We start from the raw sequence: 9,012 nt of genomic DNA, 5'->3' as shown, positions 1-9,012 counted from the left end.
TATGACTGTTACATGATGAACCGCATCCGGCATAATTATCCATCACTGATCCGGTGCCTACGAGTTTTCCATATACTGCTTCTCGCTTATTTACTTTCCCGCTGCTACTGTTAGAATCACTACAAAATACCAAAAACATTATTTTTGCTGTCTTTACTTTTTTTGCCGCTACCACCACTATCATATTACTTTGCTACTAAATACTTTGCTGCAGATACTAAGTTTCCAGGTGTGGTTGAATTGATAACTCAACTGCTAATACTTGAGAATATTCTTTGGCTCCCCTTGTGTCGAATCAATAAATTTGGGTTGAATACTCTACCCTCGAAAGCTGTTGCGATCCCCTATACTTGTGGGTTATCAGTACCTAGCTTGTGCTACTCGTCCTGACATCTCATTTGCTGTGTGCAAACTGAGCCAGTTTGTTTCCAATCCGGGAGATGTGCATTGGCATGCTGTTGAGTGAGTGATGCATTACTTGCAAGGTATTGTGAACTACGGAATTCACTATTCTGGGTACCCGACGGTACTTGAGGGATATAGTGACTCAAATTGGATATCTGATGCTGATGAGATGAAAGCCACAAGTGGATATGTCTTCACACTTGGTGGTGGTGCTGTTTCCTGGAAGTCTTGCAAGCAGACGATCTTACCGAGATCAACTATGGAAGCAAAACTCACAACATTAGACACATCATGCGTCGAAGCAGAATGGCTTCGAGAGCTTTTGATGGATTTGCCGGTGGTTGATAAACCAGTCCCGGCTGTCCTGACGAACTATGACAATCAAACTGTGATTGCCAAGGCTAAGAGTTCAAAGGACAATATGAAATCCACAAAGCACATAAGAAGAAGATTGAAATCTGTCAGAAAATCAAGAAACTCTGGAGTGATAGCATTGGATTATATCCAGACTGCTAAAAATCTGGCAGACCCTTTTACGAAAGGGCTATCACGGATTGTGATCGAAAATGCATCAAGGGAGATGTGCATGAGACCCACGTAATTTTCCATGGGGGTAACCCAACCTATGTGATTGGAGATCTCGTGAATTAGGACATGGGAAAACAATCTAGCAGTCAACTGAGGAGAGTATCCTTACCTAACCCACTCCGTTGGAGATGCAATAATACTCTCAATTCTGTAAGGAAGGCTGACTTTTGTCTTAATGTGTTCCAAAGCTTATGTATGCAAGATGCTAATCTACAAAGCATTCTTTGGAGGAACACACCTATGTGAGCATGACTGCTAGTCACAGTCTATGAGATTGGGTCATCTGTAGAAGCTCATGAGAAGGTACGGAGTATGACTAATAAGCTCCACACGTGGGATTTAGCCTTCGGTAGCCATGTATCAGTTGACAATAGGCGAAACTTCTGCACGCCAAACTGACAATTCAAGGCATAGTTCATTGTTCAATTGTGAAGAAGTCTAATCCCATTGCTCTAGTTGGAAGTCAACTTAATAGTCTCCACTGAAAATTCTGGTATATCAAACATTGTTTGGAACAGTTGACAAACTTATGTGCCTCGAGATCTGGTGGGGGATTGATGGATTATGGATGGGCTTAGGCCCATATAAGACAATAATCCCTAGTTAATATCTAAGGCCCATGCATGTGTACGACAAGTGGTGGGAAGTGTGGGAAGTTTAGTACCATACTGCTACAGTAAGAAGAGTGAGACCTCTTTATAAGGGCTGCTCCATCATTTGCTATTGGTAGCTTGGGAATATGAGCTGTACACGCGCGCTCCTCCTCCGCCGCTCGCCTCGCCTCGCCACGCCTCGCCTCGTCACGACATGCGCGTGCCGCGGGATGCGGGAATGAGCCGAGCCGAAGTTTATTTTTGGCGGTCAGGAATGGTTAATTAATCTCGGATTAATTAACGAGTCGCTTACGGAAGTGCCACTGTCCGAGACGTTGGATCGTGGGCTGTTCGCGGACTCGGCCATGGGCCTGAGCCCAGGCCCATCTACCTGACAGCCTATATAAGAAGGCACTAGCTAGTGGAGTGAACCCTAACTCAGTTCACTCACTCCCTCTCGCACAACCCTAGCCGTCATCTACTGTTCCTCTCTCTGTGCTGCTTCCGACGATCCCATCCTGACGACGCGTGCACAGTTGGTTGGGAGAGCAGGTGCCTCCGGAACCCTGTCGTTCGAGATCTTGCCCGGGAGAACGGCAATAAGGTTTTTGGGGAGCGTCTCGACGTGACTGCTCTCGATTCGTCCCCGTCTCCGTCCGCCTCTGCTTCCACTACTTCCCCTGCATCAATCCCATGGCTGACGACGAAGCCACCAAGAAGAAGGCCTCGACCGATGCCGAGGCTGCTGCTGCCGCCGCCCTGTTGGCCTGGTCAATCGGAGGGTTTGACTCGTTCATCCCCTATTTGCTCGTTTATGTGCTAGCCGTATATATGTTGTTCATAGATGTTTCGGTTTTATGTACTGTACGTGCTCACATGCTTAGATATCGGTATGAGATGCATACCATATTTGCCATGCTTACTGTTTACTTGTGGATTAGATTAGTCGAAAAAGTGCTAATATTTCCAACAATAGGCTGGTCTCCTTGTGTCGAGGATCAAATGGTTCAGTGCAGGAACTATCTGGCAGCTCATATCTTGGCAATTTACTCTGTTATGATTGGTTGTTGCATCATTGTGAGTATCTAGTTCGTCAAATATATAGTTCACACATTTATCTCTACTAGTAAGTGTGCACGTGCAACGCACGTCTCCATTAACACATAATTTGTACCCATTTATATGCAACAAGGCCATACACACATAAATATATAGGAGTGGCCAAGTGTAAATCGACTGAAAATTTAAAATGGGCCAGTCGATTCTTTCCGGCCATCCGATGCAAAATGAACAATATGATCCCTTGTTCAACCCCGGGACTTTCTTCTACCTCCGACAATTCCTTCCCCTAGTCGTCCAATGGACCGCCAGCCACCACCGTCCGGCCCTCCCTGGAACCTCCTCCCACCGCCGTGCCGCTGCCGCCCTTGGCCTCTCCTGTTTTTTCTCCGGGAACCTTCACCATTGCTATGCTACTTCCCCACCCCTACCCTAAGATAGATGATGAGGTAGCTTGCCAGCAAGCTTCTTCCTCCCCTCCAGTGAGCTTCTTCCTCCTCTTCGCCTATTTCTCCCTTCAACCAAAATCGACTAACCCGAACTTGAAAGTCAAGCGACTAACATGTAGCTATTGTGTAAATATATATCTCATGCACATCAGACAATATTACCTGTTTAACGTTACAATAAATGTATGGAAGCAGAAATATCATTCAATTCATCTATTGATAAAAAAAATTGAATTGGACAACACCGGACACTATATGTGACTTGGCCAAAAGGGCTAAAAAAACAAGAGAAGGTAAAAGAAAAAAAGACACACCAGACGCCCCCTCTCAGTTCTCCTTGGTCCTTGCCTCATCACCTACCTTCCCGACCCTTATCTCTTCACTGTCTCCCCACCACTCCCTATTCCATGGTGGCCACAAGCCCACAGCTCTCTCTCTCTCCTCAGACCGCCCCTCCTGTTTTTCCCCACCGCCGACGCGAGGTCCCGCACTCTTCCCACTCTTCTCAACCCCTCCTCCTCAAATCGGTCGTCGAAGTGCCCGAGGATCCGCTCGAGCTCGGCATGGTCGCTGGGCGCGGGACGAAGGCCGACGCGGAGGCGCGGGACTCGTCTCCACCAGATCGGCGGCCGTGGCAGTCATGCGTCGCAACCTCCGCCCCTGGTTCCTTCCTCTCTATATCGCTCGTCGGCGGCTCCCACCACCCTGTGTGTGCGACTGCGCTGCGCCCTGCAATGCCCAGGCACGACAGCAGTACCCCGGTGTCTGGTCCCCTGCAAGTGCAAGCCGGCGCCGGTAGACGATCTATTCCCCTCTTCGGCTTTCATATATGCTTATTTCTGATTTGAGGTACTCCCCATTACCCACTTCTGTTAATCCCTAATTGCTATCCATTCCTGTATAGTACATATGTAGCTCAGTAGTCTAGGTTTAAGCATGAGAGTCATTTTAGAATCGGGGAGAAAAAATAGAAGTTGGGGTGATTCTATTTTCGTACTGTCTAATCTTGGAGTAAGATGTTCGATTAGACGTTCTTAACTTCGCTGCAACAACTGTTATGAGTGGGATTCTAGTTAGTTAATATTCTTGAGGCAACCATGCTGCGATAAAGTTGATTGATTGGTGGATTTGGATTCTGGGTGGCTAGGGGCGCTAGGGACCAAGACGGATGAGGTAGATTTGGCTTGATCCCGCTAAAGAAATTTACTTCTGTTTTGAAAAAAGAAAGCATGTTTTTAGAAGTTTTCAAATGCGAGCTTTATAGTAAATCAAAGAGGATCAAGAGAAGCATAGTAGGATAGTACAGTAGGATAAGTATGTATGAGTGTATGACTCTAGGATAATACAGGTTGACGAATGAATAATGTAGGATAATGATGATGCTATGGCTGTCATATAAAGGACGGTGGTTGGTTAAAAGAGCTTATCACCTCAAAAAATGCTTTTCTGTGAATAACTTGCCTTTTTAGAAGTCCATAAACATCTCTGACATCTTCAGTACTACTTACAGCAGCTGCACAAGTGATATTCATGATATAGCACAACCGTTTAGATATATTTCTTGTTGTCCCGGACCCCCGGTTATAACATAAGTTATTTTGCAGGCTTAGACGAAATGGATATTGAAGACCATCTAAGAGTGAGGGAATTTGTTCCATCCTAAATTTTTGGGACTGGAATAAACACAAAGATGGGAATGGGAGGCATACCTGCCTGCCATATACATCAACCTGAAGCTTTCAAGCGTTGTACAGAACAAGTAATTGACAGGTTTACTTCATGATAGTCTTGGATTTGGTTTGGCCAAAATGATCAGGTACTTACTCACTTAATTCTGAATATACCAGTTATTTGTTGAATGTATCAGTTACGACAACGGTGATACATCAAAGTGTCTCATTAACTGAAACGACTTAATTTTGGAGGAGGACTACCCTGTTTCCAAATCCTAGCTCCGCCGTTGATTCTACCTGAATTTACTTTAGTAGATCTTCTCTTGTAAATTCAAATTGTTTCCGAGCCTATATGTTTGGTTTCATATTGTTGTTTATCATGCAATACTTATCCTGCAGCTGCACAAGTGATATTTACTCTCTTGGTAATGGAATATAACCTCATTTATGTACAGAAAAATGCATATTTTTGAACTGGGTTTTCTTATCCACTCTCTTGGTCCAAGTTACAAATAGATCGTACTAACTGGGTTTTCTTATCCACTCTCTTGGACCAAGTTACAAATAGATCATACTGACTGGGTCATATTCATTCAGTCATACAGATTTGAATACTATACTGTTAAAACAATATGATGGAGGTCTCCAGTTTGATGCACTGTTAAAATTCATGCTGAAGTCACAGGAGGTAGATCTATTATGGTCTGTACAAAGATGATGCATTCATCATCACACTGTTGTAAATATGCAAATTTGAGAGTGAAGAACATTGTTATAAAGTTGCAAATTTGACAGGGATTAGGGAAGGACAATGAATTACGCATATATATGTTAAATAGAATTTCCTGTAAAATCAGGAACTGATCGGCCCCATCACATTAACCCAATTGAATATCATGTAAAATCATACCGTGTTCCATTGGTGCAGGCAGGTGCGTTGCCTGAGGAGTTCGTCGGTGCCGATGTCGTCAGTTGTGGAAGGCGGCGATGGCCAACAGTGGCTGGGCGGCGAAGGTGCAACAGTGGCTTGGCGGCGCCGACGTCTGACTGTAGTGTGCGTCTGAACGGCGACATCGAAGAAAGTCTGAATGGCGACGTCGAAGAAAGACATCGAGATTAACTGGGATGGAACTGGCCACATATTGCGCACAAGAGGATAGTCTGCACTTGCGTTGGCGAGAAGCTCGTCGACGCGGGCGTCGTCTACTGCGCACGGCGGCGATGGCGCAGGACAGGGCGGGCTGCTGCGACGTACGTCCGGGGTGGGCAAAGGCAGGTAGATCAAGCTGATTCCCAGAAGTTTAGCCATTTGTTGTGAGGCAGGCGTGTTAATTCCCGTTAATTGTGGCTAATTTTCTGTAGTTGATTGGCTCGTATGTGTATATATGTTTTTGGACGCGAACGCAATGGGTGGAAGTGTTTTTTTTTTGCGGGGGAGGTGGAACTGATCGATGGCAGAGTTTCGTCCGCTACTATAAATTGCTAAACGCACATAGGTGAGGACTGACTTTTATGTGGACGGTTAGATGCCTGATCTTGGGGTGGTAATTTGTTTTGTTTGCCCTGTGTACATTTATCTGGGTGGGCATAGTGAAGAATATGTTTGCTTGTTTAATAGTAGTAGAGAAGTAGAGATAGACTGCTGATGATGTAGCTTTCTAATTCTTTTTTTTAACACAGCTTTCTAACATTTTGTTTGTTTTTTTGCGGATATTATGACATTTTCTTTGAGCTGCATTTCTTTCGGGAGTACTTATGTATTATGTAGGTGTTGATTATGCTCTGGCACTTACGGGATTGGATCTTACCACACACAAAAAAGTGTTGTAAAATGTTCCTATAGATCCTGGATTTCCTGTAGCAAAGTAGACGTCATGTATAAGATTTATTATCCAATGAAACAAAATCATGTGCTCATGGGAAATCTTGTCTGTAGAGTACTATTGTTTGGCATTCCTCCTTTTCTTCAGCTGTTGGTTTTGTCGGCGTATGCCATGGGCATTGGGCTAGTACATCAGCCCCACATAATGTTTTTTTTTGCGGGCAATGTTGATTCTAAGCAGCTTCAAACAAAAAAGATTTTGGAGGATTCCTAGCATGTCGAGGGATGTCCATTTAAATACTACCCCCTCTATCCCACTTTATAGTGCGCATCATTTCCAGCTCCAATACTACTAGTAAGTTATACGTGCATAGCACGTGAGAGCTCATATAGTCAAACTACAACCAAAGATAGACATATTGTTACTGTAAAATATATTGTGCCTGTTTTATCTAGGTACCCTTTTTGGCTAGTTATGCTGGCAAATGAAATTGTGAGGCATATGCATGAAGTATAACATACAAAAATCACGTAAAATATATTGAGCGTGTTTTATCTAGGTATCTTTTTTGGCTATCTCAAAGCTAATGTTCTACAGTATCTGTAAAGATAAATATGATTTATGAAGGTACATAGACTTGAATACGAAGTAAAATGAATGATAGTTTCGATAGAAAAAGAAGTTAGGAGAGTCTGAGTATGGAAGAGTCTAGAATAAAGTAGAAGTGTGCTTTAAATTTTGTGCAAAATGTCCATATGGCTTTAGCCCAACCATAGAATCTTCTAGATAGTACACGTGAAAGAATCCAGTGAAGTAATGAGAAGATCCAACGGTCAATAACACTCGGATTTGCCACGTCTCCACCGTTAGATCGGCTTCATCCAATGGTTGTTATTCAAAGTTATTCACACACTATATAGTGGTATAGAAAGAGTGAGGTGGAGCTGCAGTTTGGACTAAACTAGCCATACATGCATGTGGTCTGTCCAACCCAGTGGGTGCTCCTACATGTCCCGTGAGTCAAACACATTGTTATCTTTGCCCAAATAAGCTCAGAGCCGCATATGTGCACTACATTGCAAAATTTTACAGAAAAAAGTAGGGCCAATTTCAGTTCTGCCTCTAACTCGAACCCATTATTCAGTTTTGCCCCTAATTTTCAGGTATGCTCAGTTTTGCCCCTCTGCCGTTAGTGTCACTTATAGAAATGCGCTTTTGCGCTGTTACCGTCCGGTCAAAGTACTTTGACCATCCAGAAAAAATAGCAAAAAAAATCAAAAAAATATGAAATTTGGTGGGATCGAAGATAGTCATGTCCGCAAGGCGCGTGCACAATTTTGTGTTGGTTGGACACTCTGGGAGCTCGTGGCAAAGGAAAAAAATAATAATTTATGCCTATGAACAGTAAATTCGAAAAAATAGCAAAAAAGTTCAAAAAAATTGAATTTATTTGACGTCAAAGAGGCTTGAGTGCACAAGGTGCTTGCAAGTTTTGGTGATCAAATGAAGTACGAGGCGCTCTAGAGAAAAAAAAAAACAAAATACTGCATTTTTTCAAAGTTTTTTTGAGCTAAAATTTGTTTTTTTTTCTCCACGAGCTCCTACGATGTCCAAACACAACAAAAACGTGCACACATCTTGCGAACCTGAATATCTTCAGTCCCACGAACTTTCATATTTTTTTGATTTTTTTCTATTTTTTTTAATTTACTGCTCGCATGCGTACAAAATTTATGTTTTCCTTTGACATGAGCTCCCGGAGTGTCCGAACGGCATGAAAATGTGCACGCGCCTTGCGGACATGACTATCTTCGATCCCATCAAATTTCATATATTTTTTATTTTTTTGCTATTTTTTCAGGACGGTCAAAGACCTTTGACCGGACGGTAACAGCAGAGAAGGGCATTTCTATAAGTGAAACTAATGACGGAGGGGCAAAACTGAGCATATCTAAAAATTAGGGGCAAAACTGAGTAGTGGGTTCAAGTTAAGGGCATAGATGTAAATGTCCTAAAAAGTATACGCACTATAAAAGAGAACAGCGGGAGTATGACAATTCAACCAGTTCAAATTGGACGGACCGACCACCGAAACTATAATTCCTTTAATGTACCAAAACTCTACCTCAAGATACCTATCGCCACGAGGGACTCACGGCAAAGTTTTGCAAGCACTACACCAAAGGACTTGCATCGGTGCTGTGTTGGACGTTGAATTTTGGTACATTGAAAGAATCATACTTTGCCACCTCGAAAGGTAAATTCAGCATCTCTCTGGTCATGCGATCATGGGGCCATCCTAAGGCAAATAATTAACGACAAAAGTAACGAGCGAACGGCTCCAGTGCTCCACCTTCCGCCCGCTTTTCATTTTTCGCAAAAAAATGAGCAGCGGTAGGAATTGATCCTTCCACCTGTTGCA

The 9,012-nt window shown here is 43.4% G+C and overlaps 1 long non-coding RNA gene across 1 annotated transcript; it reads left to right on the top strand.

Moving 5' to 3' along the window:
* The first annotated feature begins 3,420 nt into the window (after nt 1–3,420).
* On the top strand, nt 3,421–6,504 carry LOC125520421 (uncharacterized). Its single transcript, XR_007288673.2, has 3 exons — nt 3,421–3,943; nt 4,699–4,910; nt 5,696–6,504. It is a non-coding gene; the product is annotated as an uncharacterized LOC125520421 (long non-coding RNA).
* Nucleotides 6,505–9,012: the final 2,508 nt, after the last annotated feature.

The sequence above is a fragment of the Triticum urartu genome, chromosome 7A, assembly GCF_056163025.1.
Source record: "Triticum urartu cultivar PI428250 chromosome 7A, HENAU_Tu73, whole genome shotgun sequence".
NCBI lineage: Eukaryota > Viridiplantae > Streptophyta > Magnoliopsida > Poales > Poaceae > Triticum > Triticum urartu.
This window is presented reverse-complemented; position numbering and strand designations above follow the sequence as displayed.